General features: G+C 44.1%; 1 protein-coding gene and 1 pseudogene across 2 annotated transcripts in view; one reads left to right on the top strand and one right to left on the bottom strand.

Moving 5' to 3' along the window:
- The window catches only part of LOC8025085 (protein cycle), a 269,570-nt gene that overhangs the window by 166,060 nt on the left and 78,223 nt on the right, over positions 1 to 25,287 (bottom strand). The gene's annotated exons all lie outside the window — the stretch shown is intronic.
- Positions 18,558 to 19,328, top strand: LOC115328498 (annotated as a pseudogene).

The following is a 25,287-nucleotide window of genomic DNA, read 5'->3' as shown; positions in this document are numbered from 1 at the left end:
CAGGCAAGATGGCAACGCGACAGTCGACAACGCATCAAATCTTTGTCTTCACCCTTGACAATGAAGTTGTTAAAGGGCCAAGATTGTTGCGAAACACCCTGGACGATGGCAACCTGACGGCCAACAACTAATCTGGTGTTTGAAACAAAGGATCTGGCGTCTGAAGCATGTGTCCGCGAGGAAAAACCGTCTATTTAGTTTTAATCTTTCTTTTTAATATTTTTGGGGTGATGGATTTTTACGATGTTCTTCCTTTTCTTCATCTCAGTAAATATTGTTGTGTGGGTAGCGCTCTATCTTGTGTCTTCTCTATTCTCTATATGTGTGCGCTAATACCGTTTAGAGTTGAATAATAAAGGTTTTTTCCACTCCACTTCCGCCCTGCTGCCAGTTGCAATGACGCGCAGCGTATGTTGCAATGTATGCTTAAATATTTGATATGTCTCTGAGATAGAGAATTTCATGGAAGATAAATATGTGTTGACTGCGAGTGCGTCTCGCAAGTGCGACACAGCGTCGTCTATGGCATACGCCTCAAGATAAATGTCGTTTTTCACTGTGGTTTCGCTCGCTCTAAAACATCGAAGCGATTCAGAGGCATACAAAAAAGCTATCTTATCTCTTTCTTTTTTTTTTTTGCATAGAGTTGTACAGTCGGACGCGCTTCTTGAACTCCGAACAGTGCTTGTTAAGCCAGAGTTGCTGGCTACCTTAGGCATGGTGTAGTTTGATATACGTGAATGGGGTCAATAACGAGGCCTGCACAGTCATGAAACAACAGTCCAACAAAAACGAGGCAAGACGTGCACATGGCCACTGCTCATCTGTTTTAAGGTATTCTGAACGGGTTGTATAACATAATAAAATAATTGTTACTCACAAGTTGTCACGGCGTGTCAGGAATCTAACATTGCACGATTCCTTATGTTCCACGTTTTGTTCGCGCACACGTGCCACTGTCGTCCAAACGTTAGAATTTTAATCCAGGTACTCGTGTGGCGATAACTCACTAAAACGTTTATAAGTAAAATAAGAAATCATTAGGTGATTTGCATTCCCGTCAATGATCTAGTCCTAAGTTGTGTTTATTGGCTGGACTCGATGTCGCTTGAGTGCGAGGAAATGGCGTTACACTCATGCCAAGGCAACGCCTAGCATGCACACTCCACAGCAGGCAATGCATAAGCATTCAAACCCCATATAAGCACAATTAGTCATAACAGTTTATAGATAACCTAGCTAATCACAATTAATTTCTACCAGCAAGGCTCACCAAGGGGATCAGCAAAAATCGAATCCCGCACCGTGCCATCCGTAGTCCGATGTCTTTGCTCGGCGCCACAAGGAGGAAGTGAAACGCAAGCAGCTGCAGTAAGTATAGCTTGCCGCCGACGGTCGTCTGCGGTAGCACGCGACCGTCCGTGCCAAGTGATACTCAACCCAGCTTCCCTAGTCCAGCGCAGTTAATACGCAGACGGCCGTAGGCGGCACCTGGTACTTAGTCCAACATATTTAATCCGCATGTGATTGATGGAGGCAAGTCGTACTTAGTATGGCATACTTAGTCCGCAGGCGACGGTGGACCGCAAGTCATACCCAGTCCAGCATTCGTAGACCGCAGGCCACTGCCTGCAGCGAGTAATTTCTTCCTGCATACATAGTCCACAAATAACCATCGTCGCGCGGAGCTGGCTCCCGAATGAGGTAACGTAGCTCCACATGTGGACTCGCCATATCACGGGGTGCATCATAAGTTTATAACGTACGAAGGGATATCGCAGCGGACTTAAAGGAGCTGTGCAACAATTTTAGGGCTTTGCTTAAATAATTGTGGAAGTTGATGCCTGGCACTTCTGCAGTGAACTACAGAAAACAGATTTTGCCTGGATACCCTTGTTTTTATTTAAAAAAATGAAAAAGATACAGGTTTTTGCCGCCTCTCAACTCGTGCATCGTCTTCCGGGTTACGTGCACAGTGATGTCACTTGAGTAGGCGCGGAGTTCCGGAAAAGTTCTTTCTTTAGAGCCATCAGCGAGCAGCGAGAACTCATCCGCTCGCGACCGCGTGACCACCCGTCCTTGCCCGTCCGGCGCTGTCCCCCTCCCCCTCCGGCTTCTGGCGGCTGTTCGCGGTTTTGTGGACCTAGGATAGATGGCGCCACTAAAACTCCGTATAATAAAAGTTTTGTCGATGATACCAGGGTTTTGACGCATTTATATATATGTTGGAACGACAAGATTTATAAAAAAAGTTACCTTTTATCAAGCAGGTATTCGCACAACTTGCTATCTTTCTTACAACTACCCAAGTGACGTCACGCCGCTTGTTTCTCATGGCCGCCGCTCGTGGCTGCAGGTCGGGAAATATTCCAAGTTTTGCCTCGCTATTACGCGGCGGAATCGCAACATTTCGATGAAAGGAAGTGTGTTTTCTGCCATTTGTGACACAGTGAACAATATCAAAAGCAGAAAATGCCAATTCTTTCAACGTTAAAATCGTTGCACAGCTCCTTTAATACAGTGGTAAATAAATCACGCAAAGGACACGAAAAACCTCCTGCCCTCGCGAGTACTTCAATTACCGCAACAAGTTCTTCGCAATCAAGAAGCACCAAGAACGCAAGACCTTACACGCCCAGAAAAAAGCAGATCCTATTGAAAACAAAACTTCTATTTAACACATGCTTGTGATTCACTTCACTCTTGGATAAATCTAAACTTCTCTCGACCATTTTGATAAGGCCCAAGAACAGATGAGTGCGCTGTGTGTGCAAGCTCCCCGTTACAAAGCATAGCAAATTATAACGCACGCGAGATGCATGCACAAAATAATCGGTGCTTCTCGGGTTTATTAGAATAATCAATATATGTTACCGACAAGAAGTCCGGCGTTCGGTTTCACGTGGAATCTGGTGCCGTAATAAGCATAGCTCCAGCGGCCCCTCTCACAAAGGAGCCACAAAGATTCACAGCAAAGGTCCACAGCACATCTTTCACAGCAAACATCCGACGGCCTCTATCATACCCCAAGCGCCTAAGAAATCCTCTTTTGCAACGTTCGGAGAAGAGGCGCTCACGCTGAATATCAGTTTGCGACGCATCTTTAGGGAGTATTTTTGGTCGCCGATGTGACATACACATCCTTAAAGCAGCAGGTTTCTCTCAATATTTCTACCTTTTTGCAGACATTCAACGGGCACGCTTGGTGGATGCAGCAACTCGTCTTAAAGCTCAAGGTATAGGATCACCAACGTCGTTCTCCATCTTTCCTCCACCACTTATGTATTCTATCAAAGAACTTTTATACCGTTCCACATCTCTCCCACGGCCTGCAGCTTTCTTCAACCAGTCAAGCTCGAGTTGATGTACCACATCATAACATCAGGTCCTCCGACTCATGCTCGCCCCCGGTGACTTTTGCAAGATTCTCCAAAGATAGCACAAGCTCCGTTAGATCACATACTTGACCTCGGGATGGTCATATTATCATGTGTATGGATGCATCTCCCCTCCGCATATTGCCGAAGAAATGATCAGGTGGCAGGAGACCTTGAAGTGACCGCCGTTAGTTCAACAATGCTACAGTGCCGAACCACTAACCGTGACCTCCGATCACCGTTTTTGCGACTTTCTTAGAGAGAGTCTCCATTCTTTACAAGTTTAGCCGAGTAAAGACGTACTATCAGATTCCTGTTGAACCATCCGACATACCAAAAACACCCTTCAGCCTTATCAAATATGTCAGTTCGCCCTTCGAGCTACGTAACGCTGCTCAGACGTTTCAGCCCTTTGTCGACTCCGTCACTCGTGGGTTCACATTTTGTTATGCCTACCTCAACGACAGTTCATTAGCCATCACATTGAATCCCGCGGCATCCGACCTCTTGCATCTAGATTGGAGGCCACGATGAACTTCCCGGCGCCATCTTTACGCCAGAAGCTCGGCAAATTGCTCGGCTTCATAACTTTTTATCGACGCTTTCTACCTCATTCAGCCGCCATCCTCCAACCTTTCACCGATCTGCTTCGAGGCAACAAACCAAAATCTACCGCTCCGCAATAAAATCCAGACTCGGCAAAAGCATTTACCACAATCAAGAAGTCCTTTCTCGACGCTTTTCGTACACACCATTCAACAGCCATCCGTCAAGACAGACGCGTTCGGCGTCGGTGGCGCTCTACAACAACTAAACGGGGTGTGCCTCGGGCTTCAAAAAATTGGCGTCTGCAGTGTCGCGCTACGGTAAGTTCAGTCACGAGCTGCTCGACCTGAAACTCAAACATTTCCGGAATCATGCGGAAGGTCGTCGGTCTTACATCGTAACTTACTATAGGCCCGTCAGCCACACCTCTAAAGCGAACATCAGTCAACTTTGCACACGAGAAGGTCGCACTGAAATAATGGTGATTGCGCGGGCGAGCTGGTGAGCCATCATACAGAGAAAAATCCGTAGACGAGGAAACCGAAAGATTGGGACAAACCGAATGTCTCAAGAAGAGACGTTGTTGTGATTGTACGTTCTGTGTGTTTCTCTTCGTCTCCAGGTGTTTTTTTTTTTTTTTTTTTCAGTATGACAAAGTAGTCATTTATCTTTCATAGTTCATTTCTCAAGTAGCATATATACGACACCAAGGAGACCGAGAACTAGGTTGCAGATGGACTCTCTCGCATTGCCAAATACACCAGCATTGAATCTGTTGTAAATTTCAGTGATTGTGCAGATGCACTATGCACAGCAAGCTGACACCGAGATTCGTGCACTGCAAAACTTTTCATAGCAACCTGTGTGTTTTTTTTTTCCCCGGGTGTGTGTGATTTTGGAGTTATTTCTGCACCGGCTCACCTCGCCCCTTAGTCCATTCTGAGTTCCGCCGCCTGGTTTTTTACTACACACGCGGTCTTTCCTAGCCAGCCATAGGGAAAACTCAACATCACAGTGCCTCATACTGAGATTTTTTGCCATAAAACACAATTACAAAAAGCCAGATGCAGCTCAAGACAAGCATGCCTTGTCCCGTACTGCCTGTCGTTTTTTGTCCTTGTGTTTTTGGTGCAAAACATAAGTATGATCCAAACCAACTAGCCCGATTTGCATCCTTAAACCTCATTGCCCAACGTTTTGTTTGAGCAACGACGTGAGAGACTGGGCATGCACGTCTCTGTAGTGTCAACGCACAAAATCACGTCTCTGGCACTCACCCAGTTTGCCTCATTAGTGAGACCCTGCATCCGCCTCAACAACATTCATGTCGACCCCGTGGGTCTTCTATCTCCGTGAGATGGGAACAACAAAAAGTGAAAAACCTCTTTCTTACAGATGTCTTTATGAAGGTGGACTGCATTTGGAAATAAATAAATAAATTCATAAAAATATTATAGACCGGTTATAGCTGCACTTTTTAAGCCCCCGAACATAAAAAGGTTAAGAAAAATTAGGCAACAGAAATTTTGATACCGTTCAGAGTTATTTCGAAAAAGGAGTGATCACTGCAATAGAAAAAAAAAAAAACGCCACTCGGTTATTGACAATATTGAAAAATTATAGATCATATGGCTTTGTGTGAAGAAAACGCACGACCCCCCCCCCCCCCCCCCCCCCCCCAAACCAAAAAAGAAAAAGATCGGTGGGGTATATTGGCGTCGGCACCCAAGGAGCCTATTGCATGGCTCGTCGGGTTCTTTAAATGCGAGAAATAAAAAAAGGGAGGAACCGGTCACTAGGCGCCATATTTTACTGAGTCACCAGCAAACGTAAGAGCCGCCTGGTCACGGAGCTGTTATCGATCCAGCCCCGGCGATTTACGGAGTTGCACAACATCGAACGGGGATCCTTCTTTGCGGCTTTCATCCTTCGATGAAAAGACGTCCAACTGCGCCCCGTGCGAAGGTCGTGCAAAAGGGTGATGAGCAACAGGAAGCCATTGTGCGGCTGGAGATGGTACCGACAGAACGCTATGTTGGCGCCTCTCGGGTCGCCGCATCACTAGAGAGACCACATTCCTTCCCATCTGCCCAGTGGATTTTTTCTGATCTGAACAATCCCAAGTTCTTGGTACTTGCAGCCGCGGCAGAACTTTAATCAACTTTACTGTTCAAACCTTTTAACAACCGGTGCAACAAATTGATTGTGCCAATTGTAAATAGAACAGCAGCGATCTCACTCTTCGAAATACACGGTTCTACAAATCGTTATCAAACACGTTTTGTAGACTACTTAATAACATTAGTGGACTTTGATCGGGTCGACGCATAGACACAAAATGTTCAATTGCATCGCATAAGCCAAATTTGGGGGCCGTTGTCGCAATTGAAGCTTCATAGAGGTAGCCGCATAATATTGTATGCTCCCGCACAATTTTTTTCAATATCTGGCATTGTAACTCCAGCCAGCATCTTTAATTCCCAACATGAGGCATGCAAATCGTAAATCAAGAGAGAGCGAACACCTTGTTTAGGAGATTGCAGCCAGGTATACAGGACGGGAAGTAGAAACGATTTTTGAGTTGCTGTTCATGTGTGGCTTCGGTTCACGCAATCTCCCACCTCAGAAAAACACTAGAGTAGAAGAACGCGAGCAGAGTTATAAACACAAACACCTCACTGTCGAGATGTTCACGAGCTGGCAACTTGCACTGTGCGGAGGAAAGTACCTGCGAACCATCCCAGAAATGCGATAGCACGAACGGTATGCACAGTTACTGCTCGGGTTTAGAGGACAGATATGTAAGAGCTAATGTCGGGAAATAAAACATTAATGTCGTGTATAAAATAAACGTAGAGTGAGAATTTTAGGAAGCAAAGGAAAAAAACGATGGCTGCACGAGTCTGTCATACAGCTATTGATATTTTCTTACGGCAAGCATCTTATGAACACCACTCATTATAGGTGAAAGTGTTTTTGTTTTTGCTGCCTCGGTATTGGGTTTCTGCTTTGTGTTTATACTTTTCGTGCCAATTCGGTTAAGCTATGACGCCACCTTTTCAAAAAGTATTTTAGATTTCGATCTTAACAATATTAATTCGTATCTGCCTTCTGAAGGAAAATTTCTTAGACCCTTCAATTGTGTTAAGCAACACGTAAAATTATAATTAATAAAACAGTTTTAAATCTCCGTGTGATGCGCGTAATCACAACTCTCTATTCGAGCACAGGAATGGAAGAAGGTTCGGTAGTAATGTATTTGTAAAGCAGGCTGTGCAATCAACTAGGATTCTTGCATTGTCTTAAGTGTCAAACATCTGATAAGCAAAAAGCCATAACAGCTGTCATTTTGGTGGTCTTGTTTCATTCCCAGTATCATAAAAAAAACTAATTCATATTTTTTCTCAGTTATTCTAGTTCATTGTACAGCTTAATGTGTAAGAAAGGAGCACATGAAGTTTAATTGAAAAAATTTTGATTTATATTGAAGTTGCGAGTTTTCTTGTAACGAGGAACATCTGAAAGCAAGTTTTGGGAATGAGGAAAATAAAGTCTCAATTACCCTAGAGGCGTATTCTCTCAAACATTCTAACTTTTTAACGTAACAAGCCAGAGGCGTAATTTTTTTACAGTACAAATTTGAATACCTGAAGATCTTTAAAACATCAAAACTTAAATATTACTTCCATTAAAAGCTTCCTCCTTACCATTCTATGCTAAATCCTATTGAATTAGTATGGAACCAAGTCAATGCATCTGTTGCCGCAAACATAATTTCGTTCACACTAGCAGCTGTCTAAGAAGTGCTCAACCAAGCCATCGCCCGTGTGGTTCCAGAAAACTGAATGCGCCAATGCCCTCATTATAAAAAAGGCCTAGGAACGGATGGCGGAATCGACATTATACTTGGCAATTTTCTAAATCCTTTAGAGTCCGACTCCACTACTTGCAGTGCGAGCACTGCCAACGAAATGAGGGGTGTAAAAGAACTGCGATGACTTCGGCGTGCGCTTCATTAGGAACTGGTTCAGATTCATAAAGCGTTTATTGACCTTTTGTGGAGGGAGATTGGGAGTGACATCGGTGGCTTACAAGCCTGGATCTACGGCCAGGGGAGGGGGTTGAGGGGGGGTTTTAGATAGGCGGTTAGCTCCGCATCGTAGATGAAATCCACAAGCGTGGTCATGACCGCCCGACATTTGTCGGGAGGGCCCTGAGGGTGGCCCCATTCCTCCATGCTGGAGACGTCTGGTGGTATTAGTTTTCGAAGAATCTCTTCCAGTTCCGGGCAGTCCCAGAGCAAGTGGCTTTGGTCGGCAAGAATAATGGGGTCTTGACAGAAACTGCAGTAGGGTGATGTAGCCGGCATGGTCCAACGCGCCCTGCTCGCCGGTGTGCATGTGGTGTTTGTTATTGTCCTCCGGAGCAGCACCGTTGATCCCCTGCCCATTCTGCTCGAAAGCGGATTTACGTTGGGGGTCAGGGCTGCCCTCACGGTATGTCTTCAGGCTTGTTTGACGAGCTGTTTTGCCTTCTCAGGGTCGTAGTCCGCTTCGCCATCTTCGCCACCTTCGCCAAGCTCTGGCGGGTGTACCCGTGTTCTTGTAGGTGACTTGGCACACTACTTGGCTCGCGGGGGAAATCCAGCTGCGCGCGGGTCATGCAGTGAGCTTGCTCGTTGCCCTGCATGACAGCGTGAGCAGGTATCCAGGACACTTTGATGGTTGTACCGGTTGCAAGTAGGCCGGAGGCCATCCGTCGGATTACCTTATCTCCCTTGCTCTGGGAGTGGCAGGAGTGACATTCTATTAATGCAGCCGCAGAGTCAGTGAAAATTTGTAGGTGTGTCGGTCGGACCCCCTTGGCGATGATGGTGCGCAGTTCCAGTTGAGTAGCTCCAAGTTCTTTCTTTCGTTCTTTATTCTTTCTTTTCCCGATCGGGTCGGGAGGTGGGCAGAGACAGACTAAAGGCGAGGTCTCCGCACCCCTTACAGCTCTAGCACAGAATTGTAAAATAGCGCAAAACGTTCACGCAACAAATGCCGTCAAGACAACATGATGTAAGCACAGGTGCATAGAAACAAGTAAAAAAAAAGCAACTGCACAACGGTTTTGTAAGAAAAGGTTAAAAGTCTGAGCACAAATACATATATACCAAATATCAAATATGAATACGATTTATTAAATTGCATAGGTTTCCTAACACAGTTTCACTGCCCACCAAGATTTCTCCTCCCTTGACCGATGTGCCGCCGGGCAATGTTTCGGCCATGGAGATACCTAGGCGGAGAATCAACCGCAGCGAGGCAAACCGGTTTGCGGAAGGAGACAAAAGCCGCACCAGTGTGTACTGCGAGCTTCTCATTGGTGTCCGTACACTTTTGGACGAGTTTGCAGTGCTGAATCCTGACGCACTTGGCAGGCTCGCTTGTAAAGGCGACTGGGCCATGCACCCCATCGTACCGATCGGTCGTCCACGATGCACACGTCGTCGCTTTGTGGGGGTCAACCTCAGGGAGAGGGGGAAGGGCTCTGATAACCGAGCCGATCATCTCTAGGATTTGTTGTCCGGAGGCTGAGTGTTGGAGTCGCTACTGATGAGCTCGTGTTCTTTCCTCTGCGGCTTCTCGAGCAGTGTTGAGCTTCGAATGTTCCTTGAGCTTGTCCAGTGGTGTATATCGGGGAAGGCCAGTAACAATCCGAGCTGCGCTGTTAGTAAGAATTCCCAGTTTCTTACACTGTGCGTCGGTAAGTCGGTAGTGGGGGGCACCGGTAGCAGATGCGGGGGACAATGAGGGTTTTCACTATACGACGGGCAACTTCCTCGTCAGCGCCTCCTCTGGTGCCGCTAATCCTTCTAATGACTTTTAATGCTGCCTGGCACTGTTGGGTGACCACTGTTAGCCGAGCCTTGGCGGTGCCATCCTCGTAGAACTAGAGCTCTAGGATGCGTACCTCAAGTGCTGATCTGATCGGTTGGCCGGCGAGAGTCAAATGAACAGTTAAGCTGATGTTCGCGTTCCTTTCCCGTCTGGGGGCTATGGCTACGTACGTTGTCTTATCCGGCGAGTCGGTTAAACCCACGTTTTGAAGGTGACTTGTCACAATGTCGATCCCCCGTTGGAGGATGCGTTGTTGTTGCGGAACGCCGCCGCGCACTGTGCAGAAGGATACGTATAGATGGTGAAGTGGAGGTTGGCTACCTGTTGCAGTTGACTGGGGAGACGCGTCATGGCCAAACGGAAGATGAGTGGGGACAAGACTGATCCTTGTTGAACTCCTACTTTGTTCGGTCATGGCGCTGCCAGGTGTTTGCCAATCTGGACGGAAAAGTTGCGAGTCTTGAGGAAAGACTTCATAAAATTTAAGACGCGGCCTTCAATGCCGAGGGCGCGCGCCTTATGGACAATTGACCAGTGTGGGACGCTGTCGAAGGCTTTTTTGACATCGATCGTCACGACTGTTCTAATCTTAAATTTCTGTGAGATAGGCTTCGGTATGAGATTCAACAAGCGAAAGTCCTAGGTGGGAGTGTCGAGCTCTATTGGTTGTTTCGTGGTCGCAGCCAGGAGGGCCTCCTTGATGGGCTCGCAGACAGTTTGTGCTGGGCTGCTTTGGGGTTGGTTCCGGTATATATCCCACTTGACGACGTGTGCGAACCGTTTCCCGGGCTTGGAGGCCGCCGATCCGTTGAGAGCCAGCCAGGACTATCCTGATAGGCAGGTGATCGCTCCCGCGAGTCTCGGCCTCCGGCGTCCAGGTGTGGTTGGCTGTGTGTGGGCTGTTTGTCCAGGTGAGGTCTGGGGTGGTGTGTTTCTGCCGAGCGTTGCAGCTTAGCCTTGTCTTCATCTCTGCGGTGTTCATCAGGGTGTAGCGGGAGTGGGTCACCTCATCCAAAGATTTTGGCCTGTCGAGGTGTCTTGGCCGTAGCCCCACGCTGTGTGTTGAAGGTTGAAGTCACCCCGACAATCTTCTGCTCTTTCGGGTAAAGGCCGTCGAGGTGTGCAATCCATTCGCGGTCCCTGCGTTCCTTGACAGAATCCCGAAGTCGGTAGCACACAGACACCAGGATGACAGGGATGCCTTGCTGGGTGGTTCGAACGGCTACCATTTCCTGATGTCCCATGCATTATTGTGGAAGGTCGACCTTGTGCTACGGCAAGTGTTTCTTGAGGTAAAAAAGCAAGATAATGAATGCAATATCCGTATTCATCGAGAACACGAACAGTTCTCGATGAATAAAATCGGGAAACATGAATGGACAACCGGACGTATTCCTCCTTTAAGAAATGGTGGACAAGCGTATCCACCACTGTTGATAAGTGTTGTTTTCTTTTGTTGCACGCTAATGCTCGCAGTCTTAGGAATAATTGGAACGAAAAAAACGTTTCGTGGAATCTTATTTTGACAAATTGAACCTGATTGTGTTTTCAGAAACTAATATCAAGGGTGAGGAGGAAACATTATACGTTCTAGACATTTTTTAGGTATTTTCCCACAATAAAGACGGCCGGAGGGGAGGTAGCATTGTGCCTATAATTAATCAAAAACTGAAAGTCACTAAAAAAGAGAAAAATAAATTCCCCTCTACTGAGGCTCTCAACATAGAAAATTAATGCAACGGAAAACTGACTTCCGTACTTGGAGTATACAGAGATCCTCAGGGAACTGCGGGCGAATATATCGTTGATAAAAACAAACGGTTAAACGGAAACAAAGATCATGATATAATTGTTGCTGGAGACGTAAACATAGATAATAATAGTCTGAATTTCTTCGCAAATAGACACCTAGATAACATGGCGCATACGGTTGTAAACATTGATACGAGATTTCACACGGGAAGAAATATCCGGGGAAACATTGACGCTATCGTGTACAGACAACATAGATAAACGGACCAAAGAATGGAAACTTGAGGGTCAAGTTATTGCAGTAAAAGTAGCCCGCAATTAATTTCTAGCAACAGCTATTGCAAATTTTTGGAACGCTAAAAAGAAAACAATACAGTGAAAGTCGCTTAAAGCGCGAGACACATGCGCGAAAAATCCATCCGATCCGACGTCCAATCCGGCAGTACGACTGCCTGATCCGAAAAATCTGGTCGCTTCAGACGTCGGAGCGGCGATCCGACGTGCGTCCAACGCGCCAGATAGTTTCGCACGGCGGACGGATTGTCGGATGCGTCCAGCCAATGACAGCACAGCTAGCGCGAACGTCATGATGACGTACTGGGTTTGGCGGGACGAAGCAAACGCGATACCGGGACGGGCGAGGGGAAGCCGGACGCGTGAATCCCGCTGACCCATTCGAGAAAGATGGCCCCAGCAAATAAGGCACGCGCTAGCGACAACAAGCTCCTAACTTCGCTCATGCGAGCTGAACCGTCAATCTGGGACCAGAGATCTATGAACGCGTACCTCCGCTGGAGTGCTTGGATCTCCTGGGCGGAGCCGAACGGATCGTCGTGTCGCATGCAAGGTCGGAAGCGTGTGTCTCAAACTGTCGCGTACGGCGATTCGGAGCGGCGTTCGGACTGTCGAATCGGACGTCGGATCGGACGTCGGATCGGACGTCGGATCGGATGATCCTGCCGTCTATGTGTCTCGCGCTTTATCAATAACAAAAGCGTGGATAATTAGATTCAGGAAGTGAATTGGTGTGAAATAGCCAGAGAACAAAATCTAGAAAACTATAATATGACATAATAGACACACAAACATATATGAGCAATCAACTCAAAAAAGCAAAATAAAAAAAAACGCAACCAACAGAATGAATGAATAACAAAGTCGGTTGACGATTTAATACAAGAAAAAACACGGGCACGCTTCCCTAATAACACGACATATAAAAATGCCCATCGGGAAATTAGTAATCAAGTGACAAGTAGTAATCAAGTGACAAGTGAATCAAGCAAAAATAAAATATTATTGAACCAAGTTTTACAAAACAAAAGTGTTGGTCAGTAGTAAATCAGCTGTTAGGGGAAAAAAAAAGAAAAAAATCGATTGAAGAAAGAATAAAAATACAAATTACCCTAATTATGACATGGAAAAGTTCGCCAACGATTTTGATACAAAATATGTACAGGCAATCCAAACCGTTTGTAGCGGACCAAAGCAGGGACAACATAATTAAATAAAAATCTGTGATTCACTAGTTCTTCCAGATATTACTCAAAACGACCTAAAGAGACTGTGGGAAAAAAATTAAATTATTAAAGCAGTGGGGTTAGATCAACTAAAGCCAAGTGATATTAAATATCACAATAATGTGTTAACGCCAATACTGATCAATCTGCAGAATTGTATATTCTCTAGGGGTATCATTCATTTGTATATTCATAGGGATGTCATAGAAACAGCTGTAGTAAGGGCAATGTACTATAAAAAGTAAGAAAAACAAGCGTCTTAATTATATACCAGTGTGTCTACTCTTGGTATTGAGTTATAAAATAAAAAAAATATTACTAAAATACTTCGAAGGTTTATCACGAAGCATAATATAATAATTAATACAGAGTATGGGTATAGAGAACACGTAGGAACGTATTATAAGAATACTTTTTTTTTATTACTTGCACGAAAACATGAACAGCGGGAAATATATAGTAGCCTTGTTTATAGACTTCACTAGAACTTTTGAAACGATAAATCATTCTGTATTATAAGAAAGATTACATAATGCAGAGATTCGGGGGAGGGTTTTGTTTTAAAATGATCTAGTCGATAGACACCAAGTGGTGCGACTAGATTCGAAATATACTAGAGAAATTAGAGTCAACCACGCAGTACCACAGGAAACTGTACTCGGCCAATTACATGTTAATTTATATGTTAACGAGATAACCCAGGCAAAACTAACAAGTACTTTTTTCAGTTTGCTGATATTACGGTGATTGTCTACGCCAACAAGGGATATGCCAGCGTTGCAGGGGAGGTTCAGGAAGATATTTTCACTATTCTTCAAAGGTAGCGTAAAAATTAAATAACCGCAACTTTTTCCAAAACCCAAGCAATGAACCACGTTCTGTACTTTGAAGGATGTATAATTGAATTCCTTAGGGAAATCGGTATTACAATATGGAATAACTGTTTACGGGCACTGTGCCAAATAACAGCAAATAAATATCAAAAGCATACAAAAGAAGGTAGTATGTACGCGTGTAATGGCCGCACTTGTGTAGTAGCCGCACCCCTAACTTTGAACAAAATAAGCCGAAACATATATATTTAAAAATTACCGTGCATAGCCGTAAAACCTGCGATTTTAGAATTTCTCATAGCACAAAAACTCAAGAATTTTTTTTTTCAAGTATTGCCGGCAGATGGCACCCACCCGGCTGCGGTAGCGATCAACATTGAGGCACTCCATCCTGTCTTTTTGCGCCTCTCGATTTATCTCGAACAATCTCGAACCACACACAGTGCATTTCTTTTTGTTTGCGAGTACTCCCGGTTAGCCGCTGTCATCCACTTCAGGCAACGTTACTGAAACACTCAGTTGGGAAACTCGCCGTCGAAACCTGGGCCGCTGTCGTCCACAGAGACCGAGCTAAATGCGACAACAGCGCCACCCTTTATCGTTTGTCTGTACTATGGTCACCTTGAGCTTTTAGAAAGCACGTTTTTGCGTAAAAACAAACGGAAAAGACTTTTTGTATGAAATTTATTGGAGTTTAGTACAAAGTGAAGGGCGCGTGATGTTTTTAAAATCTTTAGTTTGCAAGGTTTTGCGGGATATTTAATATTCCTTCTATACAACCATGCCTCAGCGACGCTTTCAGGTAGCGCGTCCCGACCTAGGTGCATTTTAACTTCAGTAGTAAGACGCGGCGCGTCCGCTGGGGGGACGGGGGTGGCACCCCTGTCACCTATGCCGCTGTATCTGTTTCGGCACCAAAATGGCCGATTAAAACCAAAATAGATGTAACGTGCAGTTCCTCGAATGACCGCTGCGGAAGAAGTGGCGGCGTTGTGTTCGCCATTAGCTCGGTTCTCGAGAAAGATCGGGGCCACTTTTTCAGAGCAGTCTTTATGGCAGTTCCCAACTGAGTGGTTCTAGTAACGTTCACTTCAGGCTTCTGGATGGGCAAGTGCGCGAGTTATACAGCCGGCTTTAAACTCAAAGTTGTTGCCTTCCCTCAAGACAGCAGCAAAAGAACGGCCGGGCGAAAGTTCGGTGTCGACGACAAACGTGTACGCCGGTGGTGCTTCCAGGAAGAGGAACTAAGGGAGACGAGGACAACAAGGCGCTCTCCAAGGCAAGCAGAGCCTGTTTCCCGAAGTTAAGGATTTGCTCCTTCAATTCGTAACGCTGTAACGCTTCGCTGTTTCGACGGAGATACTGCGCATGAAAGCACTCGATATTGCAAGGAGGAAGGAGATACCGGCGGCTTTGTTCAAAGCCAGCTATGGGTGGATTCGTCGTTTTATGAAGACAAAGAGCCTGTCCATCCCCAAGTCGGACAACGATGTGCCAACGTCTACCACAAGAGTACGAAGAAAAGCTGCTCGCGTTCCAGAGCTTTAATTATCAAGTTGCCGAAAGACCGCAGCTGCATACCGTCGCATATTGTCAACGCGGACGAAACGCCGGTTTGGTTTGACGCACCAGAAAACGCGACGGTAGAGGCGAAAGGTACCAAGAGCGTCCATGTCCTCACAACGGGTGCCTAGAGACAGCGATGTACGACCGACCACCTCAAAACACCGACTGCTCTGCTGAAGAGAGCGTCCCTTGTAGAGGTGTGGGACTAGATCCTCGAAGCGTGAGGCCCGGTTTTCTTCAATATCGCGGAAAGAAGCTTCAAGGTAAATGGAATTTCGAACAAACTGGATGGCACGGAAGATGACCTCATCTGGGACAGAGACGCCGAGGCGAGTTCTGACGATGAGTGCTCTGCTATAAAACGAGTGAAAATGACTTTGCACACCTGTTTATGCAATACCTATAAATGTATTCTTGTTCTGCCAAGACGTGTTAGTACTTCCATTTAATGAAAGCAAGTAGTGAAAGTTTTGGCAAAAAAAAAAAAAAGAAAGAAAGGATTTCCAAAAACGTTTTGTTTTTCTCCGTGTAATGGCCGCACCTCTAGTTCTCGCTCGGAATTGTAAAAAAATACCTGCGGTCATTGCACGCGTATATACGATATATAGAAAGGTAGGACATAATAACGAAAAAATAATTTTAATTAGTATATACAGAAATAATTAGGAGTGTCGTGCTTTAGTGATCAATTGATGTATGACATAATACCAAAGCATTCTTGAACAATAAGTATAAAATAGAAACAAATAAGGAAAGAACGTTACGTCTGAGCAGAAGGTATGTAAAACCATGAGAAAAGCGAAATATAAAGAGGCAATAAGAAAATATTATGTACCTAAACATTCTAACGAACTGCATGAAGATATAACTCAATGCGAAAATCCGTAATTGTGACGGCCTGCAGCTGAACCAGTTGGTTTGACATGCTATCTTGAATACCAGCTGAACATATAGGAAAAGCGAAGGAGAGGAGCAAACAAAGACACACACTGCTGGACTATCAACCTTTATATGAAAAACTTCCTTTTCCTCGACACTATCCGTAGAGGTAACCTCTTTTTCATCTGTTGAACCCTATATTGAAAGTATTCAAATGGTCCCGACTTGGTTGCTCCGAGGGGCCGCTCCCCGCAGATATACTTTTTCTTTAGGAAACAATGAAAGCCGTTTACAACCAGGGGCGGATTTAGAGGGAGGGTCCGGATGTCCTGACCCCCCTCTTGAATTCTGCATGTGTAAAATTTAGGGCGTGAAACGAGAGAGAGGGGGAGGGGGTTCCTAAACAAATGGTACGCTGACCAACACCTGACCCCCCCCCCCCCTCAGGAAATTCCTGCATCCGCCCCTGTTTACAACTTCCTGTAACACCGACTTAGAGCGCAACTCATGAGGAGGAGGAGGGGAAGGTATACCCCTCCTCCCTCCTCCTCACCTCCTCATCCTGTCTGCTACTGCTCCCTCCGAGCGGCGCCGCCGTCGCCGTCGGCGTAACCGTGAGGTCACGTGATCCTCGTGACCTCACGGAGGTCATGTGACCTCAAGGGGACACGTGACTTCACAGGGGTCACGTGACCTCACGGTGGTCACGTGACGTCCCCAGGGTCACGTGACCTCATGGTTACGCCGTCGCCGCTCAAGCCGGAAACGGGCACCTAAGAGCTGCGCTCCACAAGCGCAATAGAGGCGGCACTTCCGCATTCTTCACCGGTCTCTTCAATGGCCAGCGACTCGAGGATCTCCCTCCCAAGATGTTTTCGGTGACGTTTGTGAAGTAGGGAGCACATTCGTGTGCCCCGACAATGCGCCGAAAGGTTGTTAATGCGGCCAAAGAGGCTGCATTTTTCTGGTGGGGTTTATGCTACAACTCCCCGTTTGCCCTATGTAGCATCTGCCGCATGGCATAGGAATATTGTAGACGACTCCTTTTTTGCATTAGGCGTATCGATGTAACGATCTATGCTAACGGCATTTGTGTCTGGGCGTGCAGCATGTATATCTATATAAACCGAGCACGATCGCAAAGCAAGCCAACGTCACAGCACGGTGCCATCGCTACTGTGGTCTCTACAAATCCCCAAACAAGTCACCTACAAAGGCATAAACCAAAAACACAGGCAGGTACCCAATTGCTATAGATTAAACAGCTATTCTATATGTGACAAAACGCACATTTCTGGGTATAACCCTTGATAAACAGACGACTTGAAACGCACACCTAAAGCGCCTAAAGAGACGCTTACATCATTCGTTTAAATAATGATAATGATAAGTGAACCAAATGGGTTTGCTCGGTCTCTGCACTTATCGCCCTTTCCACTGCCTGGTTCCTAGGGACTCTGGAATCTGCCTATTGTGCATAATGTATTATCATTTCTTCTTAAAGAACTCTAAAGTGCCCAGGCACAAGTTCTGCACGCGTGCTTAGTACTACCTAAATGTCCTTCGAATCTGGGAACTCTGGCACAAGCGCGAGCAGTCTCGTCAGATATATTACGAGCACAAGAAACCTTGCGTGCTCATGGTCGACACAAAACTCGACTATATAAGCACCATCTGAGAAATATTGCAACCTAAAGGCCATCATCTGGTTAAGCGAAATTCATCGGCCGAAAGGCCATCATCTGGTTAAGCAAAATTACAGCGGGCGATCCAGGCACGTGTGCTTCTGCCCAAGTCTCATCTATCTTCTGTACTTGCAGAATCTGGACCTTGCAACGGCGATCGGTGAAAGTTATCGGCTGTGCCGCAGCGCCTCCTTCAAGCTGCAAGTCATCACGGCGCCTTTTATTAAGCAAACACCGTGGTCCTATCTGCCCGTTTTACATCTGTGGCCTCTGCACTCTTGAGTGGAAGTCTGCGCCGCATTTCCGGTGACTTCGGTCTTACCGGGACTTGAGCCTATATAAGAAAGTGCTCGGCGTCGTCTACCCCATTACAGCGGGCGATTCAGACACGTGTGCTTCTGCCTAAGTCTCATCTATCTTCTGTACTTGCAGGTTGGTACAGTGATTGGTTTTTGAATTTATTATTTTGTGGTTGTCTGAATCGCCCAGCTGTTTGTTTGTGTTGCTTGTAGTTAGCATGGCAGAAAAGCAACCTTCAACCGTAAAGGAAGTGGTGAAGATCCTAGCCGAGGTTTCTACTAAACTGGATGATATGAACACTAAACTAAGCCATGAAATTAATACCATGAACACAAAATTAGGGACAAAACTGGAGGGCGTAAGTCGGTCCATTGACTTTATGAATACAAATTTCAAGGATTTCAAAAAAGACCTAGCTGCCGCAGCCAAAGAGACTAAAGAACCGAGAGCTGAACAGTATGTTCTAAAAGTTGAAAACGAGCGGCTTGCTGACGAGCTTTGTACGGTAAAAAAGGAGCTTCTTGACCTCAAACAATACAGTCAAACAAATAATTTGGAAATCAAGGGACTCCCACAGAACCCAAACGAAGACCTTGAGACTCTCGTCGCTGAGCTCGCTGGTTGTGCAGGGGTTCAGGTGTGCCCCACTGTTAATGATGTTTTGCATCGTGTACCTTCGAAAACCCAAGGGGTACAAAATGTGATTGTAAAGTTTATGCGACGTAGTGTCAGAGATGAAATCTTGTCAAAGACGAAAAAACGAAGGCTTACGAGCGCTGACCCTGGTTTTGAGACCTCTGTGCCACTTTATACAAACGAACATTTATGTCTCTAAAACAAAATCTTGTTGAGCAAAGCGATCCGCTGCAAGAAGGAAAAGAAATGGAAGTTTGCCTGGGTGTCCCAGAGCAGAATTTTCATACGAAAAAATGAGACTAGCGACGTCATTTTGATAACCAGTGAAGACGACCTTTCCAAGACTGCGTAGACAGAAATTAGTTTTTGATTTTGTTCTTTTTTTTTTTCTTTTTTTATGTCTGAGAGTATTTTTTACGCCCCTCGACTTGTATGATTTTCTTGAAGAAAAGCATTTCTTATCAGATACGTTTCTTCATATGAATAGTAGTTCAATAAAAAACAAGCATGATGAGTTGTATAATCTGTTTCACAAATTCGGACCGCACTTAAGTGTTATCATGTTTTCCGAGATGTGGTATACAAGCAGTGCAGATTATTTCATTTCGCCCAATTACAATCATATCAGCGTTGATAGAGCTGGAAAAAGAGGCGCTGGTGTCGCTATGTTACTGAAAAAGTATGTGAGGTACGAAATATTAAAGAAGTTTTCAATAATCACGGAATGGTATGAAATTTTGACTGTTCTTGTTAACGATACTGTATTTTCCGTAGCTTATCGTCCCCCAAGTGCTGCCTTTGCGCCTTTTATTTAGTGTTTTGAAGAGCTCTGTGGATTTGTAAATGATCATAACTATAGATCTTACATCGCTGGCGACTTTAATATTGATTAGTTTACTGATAGTACCTTGCAATTTGCGTTTACAACTCAGTTTCAGTCCTTTGGTTTTTCTAATGTCATCGAGAACCCTACTAAAGTAACAAGTACAAGAGCTTCTCTTCTTGACTTGTTTATTACAAACCACGAACATTCCGTACTCTCTGCCGGCGTCATTTCATCAGATATCTGTGATCACCTTCCGATTTTTATAACGGTAGAAAAACGTCACTTTCGACAACGTTACCTTAGCTCGACGATTACATACCAACCTATCACGCAGCTTTCCGCTATGAAATTGAACATATAAATCGGTCTGTTATTTTTGAAAGTCCATCGGTAGATGATGCTTATAATTCTTTTTTTGACTTATATATTTGAATATATGGCAAATATTTTCCATTTAAAACCGTAAAACCCTCCAAAAACTCTCGCAAACCTTGGGTTACACCTAAACTTCTCACTATGATTCGCACGAAAAACAACTTATATGGTCAGTTTTTGGAATCTTGGAAAACCTCGAAACTTGAGATTTTTAAGAAATACAGAAACAAACTAACAAGCATGCTGCGACAAGCGAGGAAAGATTATTACATTAATATGTTTAATATCGATGAAATACGTCAAAGTGACGTGATGTGGCAAAGACTCAAAACATTGCTTAAGTACAAACCACAGGTTTTTATGCCAGTTGAAATTAACACAGATGGTTGTATAATGTCGGGGACGGATATGGTGAATGCTTTTAAAAACTATTTTGTAAATCATACCACATCTCCTGTTTCTTCTACTACTGTAAATAATGCACTTTAGTGCATCCCTTCGCCCTTGCCTAATTCTATATTTCTTTTTCCTACTGATGTATCCGAAGTCTATAACATATTTATGAGCCTAAACAATAGTAGAAGTATTGATGCATACAATATGCAAATAAAACCAGCAAAGTATGTTCTAGATACCCTAGCACCATACCTAACTTATATATTCAATCGCACTTGAGTCCGGTGAGTTTCCTATCAAAATGCAGATTGCCAAAGTTAGTGTACTACATAAAGGTGGTGATTTAAATAATATTAACAATTTTAGACCAATTTCCATACTTCCAGTATTTTCTAAACCACTCGAAAAAATAGTTTCAAATAGAATTGTCTCTCATCTTAAAAAATACCTTTTGATTACAAATTCTCAATTTGGTTTCCGTAAAAGTTATTCCGCTGAGTTAGCATTACTAAAACAAAAAGAAATAATATTAAGGGCACTAGATAATCACTTATTAACAATCCGTATATATTTAGATTTCTCTAAGGCCTTCGACACAATAAATCACAATGTCCTCATAGCAAAATTAGAGTACTATGGCATTCGTGGGAAAACATTAATTTTGTTACAATCTTGCACAATCTTACCCAGTTCGTGTCTATATTTAACTTTAAATCTGATATTTCAAAAATAACAAATGGTGTACCCCCAAGCAGCATTTTAGGCCCCCTACTTTTTATTCTTTATATTAACGATATTGTGAATGTAAATCGCGATCTTAAAGTTGAGTTAATTATATATGCTGATGACACTAGCATCTTCTTTTCCGATAAAGATATCCGTACTCTAGTAACTAAATGTAATACCGTTCTTGATCGCGTAGAAAAATGGACAAAAAATAATCACCTTAAGGTAAATTTGCAAAAACCAAAGCCATTTTATTTAAAAGTCAACATGCTACAGTTATGATCCCAAAACCACTGATTTTGAACAATGAAGAAAATGAATATGTCGACACTATTAAGACTTTTGGGTGTTTGGTTTACAAATAGTATGTCTTGGAATAAACATGTTGATAATCTTTCGTTTAAATTGTCAAAAACAGTGAAGTTGCTAACCAAGTTTAAATCGTTGCTACCTCGTTGTGTTAAGCTCCAACTTTACAACACTTTGGTATATTCCCAACTTAATTATTGTCATCTAGTTTGGGGAAAAGCAACAAAAATACATATAAATAAACTACATATTTTACAAAAGAAAGCTGTTCGTGCTATTGCCAATGTTTCATACTATGATCATACTGAGCACTTGGTTTCATTGTTTAATATAAAACCAATTTCAAATATTTAAAGGTCCCGACTTCTTGTGGCGTACAAGAAGTCTACGCAGTTTAAAAATAAAGTTTTTGAGGAATTATGTAACCTAGTCCTTTTCACTTCCTCATATCAACTCCGCCCTAAAAAAAATAGTTTGTGTCACCATCACATACATTATATTATAACCACACGCTAAATTACCGATTAACTACTTTATTAAATGAATTATTTTTAAAAGGTGTTGGTATTCATGCAATGACGCTGGCAGAGGTACGAGCACTACTTTAGGGTTTTCTTAGGCACGGCTAAGGCATACAGATCACTGTACCATTGTATACCACAATGAATGTATTAGTTTTCTTTTTTCTCTTGTTTTTGTTTAATCTATGGTCTGTACGTTTAAAATAGTGTTCTTTTTCTGAATGTAGCTATTTTGTTCGTTTTTTGAAATTGCTTAGGGATAGCCTGCTGTAAAGGGGGCCAGGACCTCCGTCAAGTTGCTGCAGCAGCTTTTTGTCTTGCTCTCCCGTTTCAGTTATGAAACAAAATAAAGATTCATTATTATTTTTATTATAAGAATCATAAGATCAGCTGAAAATGTAAGTTTCATGAACTTACATTTTCAGATGATTTCAGACTGCGACTATTCCGATGTATCCGCCATGGAATTACCCCTTTAGAACTTAGAACAAATATTTCAGAGATCACAAAAAGGCAGCAATGCCCAGCCAAGTGATCCCAGTAGGTAGCTCTTGAATACCATTCACCCATCCCATTCATACTTTTGTGACATCTTCACCGATGGTTCCATAGTGCCTACATCATCTTCTCTATTAAAATACATTCCATCTACCGGCATGTCATTAAAAGCAAAGTTGAGTCACCTTTTATTATCAACAGCGGAAAAACTCGCTGCAATACGAACAGCCATCACACATGTAGAAACTGAACGCCCGCAATTTCAGGCAACATTTGTTGACTCTAATCCGGTTCTTCAAACGCTCTCGTCAATGAAAAAGTGTAGCTCATATTTGCAGATTACCCACAAAATCCGGGAAGCAGCTTGCCGTGCTTCATGCCATGAATACCACACTCTAAGAAAAAAAGGAGGGAAAGGTAGCAATGGCGCGTTTTCTTCCCTTCTACTGACGGGTCCCCAAGCGGACGCGAGAAGGGAGGAACGAGATGTGTTTCTCCTTCACCAGGCAGACGAGATGACAGTTCCTCTCTCTCGCCTCATCTTTCGGTTTCCTTTTTTGGGCACGTCACGCACGTTTTATAATAAACGCCAATGAGCTGACTCAGCGTCAGCAGCAACGGGGGCTGACTGTAATTCATTCTTCCAGTTCAAACAAACAGAACACCCCGTAGAACATGGTTAAAAATGCGCACTTTACTACAGAACACCCCGATTGCATTGCCGGTTTTACTGCTCATTTTGTCAAACGAGGAAAGGAGGTCGTTAGAGAGAGCGAAGTTCCGGAGCACTACCACCGGTGCTACATACACTGGGCTAAGCTGGCCGTCTCCGCAACTTTCAGTCCAAATCAGGTAGGTTTTTCTACCGGGTGCCTGCACGCTTTCTGCGCTATGTTGGTGCCTGTTTTCTGTTGATAATGTAATCTGACAATAAACGTATTTTTGTATTCCCGTGACTCACCAGCATCGCTATGGTAGTATATAGTGTGTTAGGAGAACGATGTCTGGAATCGTCGTCGAGGTGTCCGTGTGTTTTGCGTACCAGTGGTGTAGAGTCGAGACGAGATTATGAATATGGTCAGGGGTCGACATTGCACTTTACATTAAAAAGTCTAAAAAGACCGTTTCAACGATTTTGGCGCAATTGATCGACCTGAAGATAGTCATACTAGAACGCTGGACTGAAAAGTACCTCCTATAGTGTAGTGGCCAATTTCACTGTCGTCTGCAATGCCCTGTTTTCCCCTCCCCAAAGCGATTAGGATCTCGGGGAAGGGAAAACAGGCCATTGCTCACGTACGTATGCTTACAGTGTAGAGTATTAGCATTAAAGGAAATCAGGCAGAACGGCCGATATGCATGGTGTTAGGTAAATTTGAATTTTTTTGTAGCCAGATAGCTTTTAGTCGACTGTCGGCTTGTAGCCGAGCCCACAAAACCTACCTGCCTCCGTTCTGACTTCTTTCTTTATTTTTGTGCATAATCGCAATTCCAAAGGTACACGCCAATGCTAAAGATTACATGTCTTAGGCTACCTCAGGTTGTTCAGCCACTTTGTTGGAGCGAAACCGCGTTCGTACCATTCCAGTTACAATTTAAGACGAGCGTGTTGGTTAATAGATACAAAACTTGAAACTATAAAACAGAGAGGACGAGGACGGGAACAGGACATCTTTCATTTAGCAACAACATAGAATGGCACAACGATAAAACCGCCCCCTAAGGGTCTCAACGTTCTCAAAGAGGGAAAAGAGATACTAGTTATAAAGGAAAGGGAATACACTAACTATAAAGGTTTGAAAAGGGCATCACTAATCTAGTTATCTCTGATTACACAGAATTCGACCTTTGTCATTGTCAGTGATTATGCAGAATTAATATTGTCTACCCACTATTTTTTTTTTCACTCAGCCAATAAGAACTTGGCGTTCTGACACATCACAACCCCTGTGCAAGAAGCAGACGAACTTGCGCTCCGCATAAAAGTCGGAGCGCAATGTACAGAATCAGTGATGAGGGTATTGTTAGTTATGTTGGTGTTTGTATGTGCTGTGTGTATGCTCTCGCTGCCTGTAAACTGTGCAGTATCGCATATAGTGGCAAGCGAAGTGCATGTGTGTGGTAATTTTCTCAATAGCAACAGTAGAACACTTTTTTTTTTTTTTGGCCGATGACTTGAAGGTTACTTAGCGTCACCTAGCATAGGAATTTGCAATTTCTTCGCCTGTGCCTGCCACTTGGTGGCTAGCTATTTAACTTTCTTTCACCCTTCGCAATCTCTTTCTGGGTCGTGCAATGAGCCACGCAGGCTCCTTTGAATTTGCTCTTTGGGGAACGACTTTCGGCTTCGCGAATGCTTTGCCCCTCCTCTTTGACGTGCGAAGCTAACGAAGGACATATGTAGCGGGGAATTGCAAAGTTGAGACGGGACGTGCTCGTAGTGGCCGGGTTTCGGTTCTTTCTTTTAAAAGGAATACTACAGCGAAATTTTAGCGTTTATTTTTGGTTGATACGTGTTCAAAGAAGCAGTATCACATCGGGCAAACCAATATCCTGTTAAGCAAGACACGAACAGAAATTTTAAAACAAATAAAATGATTAGCAAAGAGCACCTCGTGGTCGTCGCTAAGGCCTCGTTATGATGCCCGTCTAGGAACCTT

The sequence above is a fragment of the Ixodes scapularis genome, unplaced genomic scaffold (assembly GCF_016920785.2).
Source record: "Ixodes scapularis isolate PalLabHiFi unplaced genomic scaffold, ASM1692078v2 PGA_scaffold7__128_contigs__length_106722199, whole genome shotgun sequence".
Classification (NCBI taxonomy): Eukaryota; Metazoa; Arthropoda; class Arachnida; order Ixodida; family Ixodidae; genus Ixodes; species Ixodes scapularis.
This window is presented reverse-complemented; position numbering and strand designations above follow the sequence as displayed.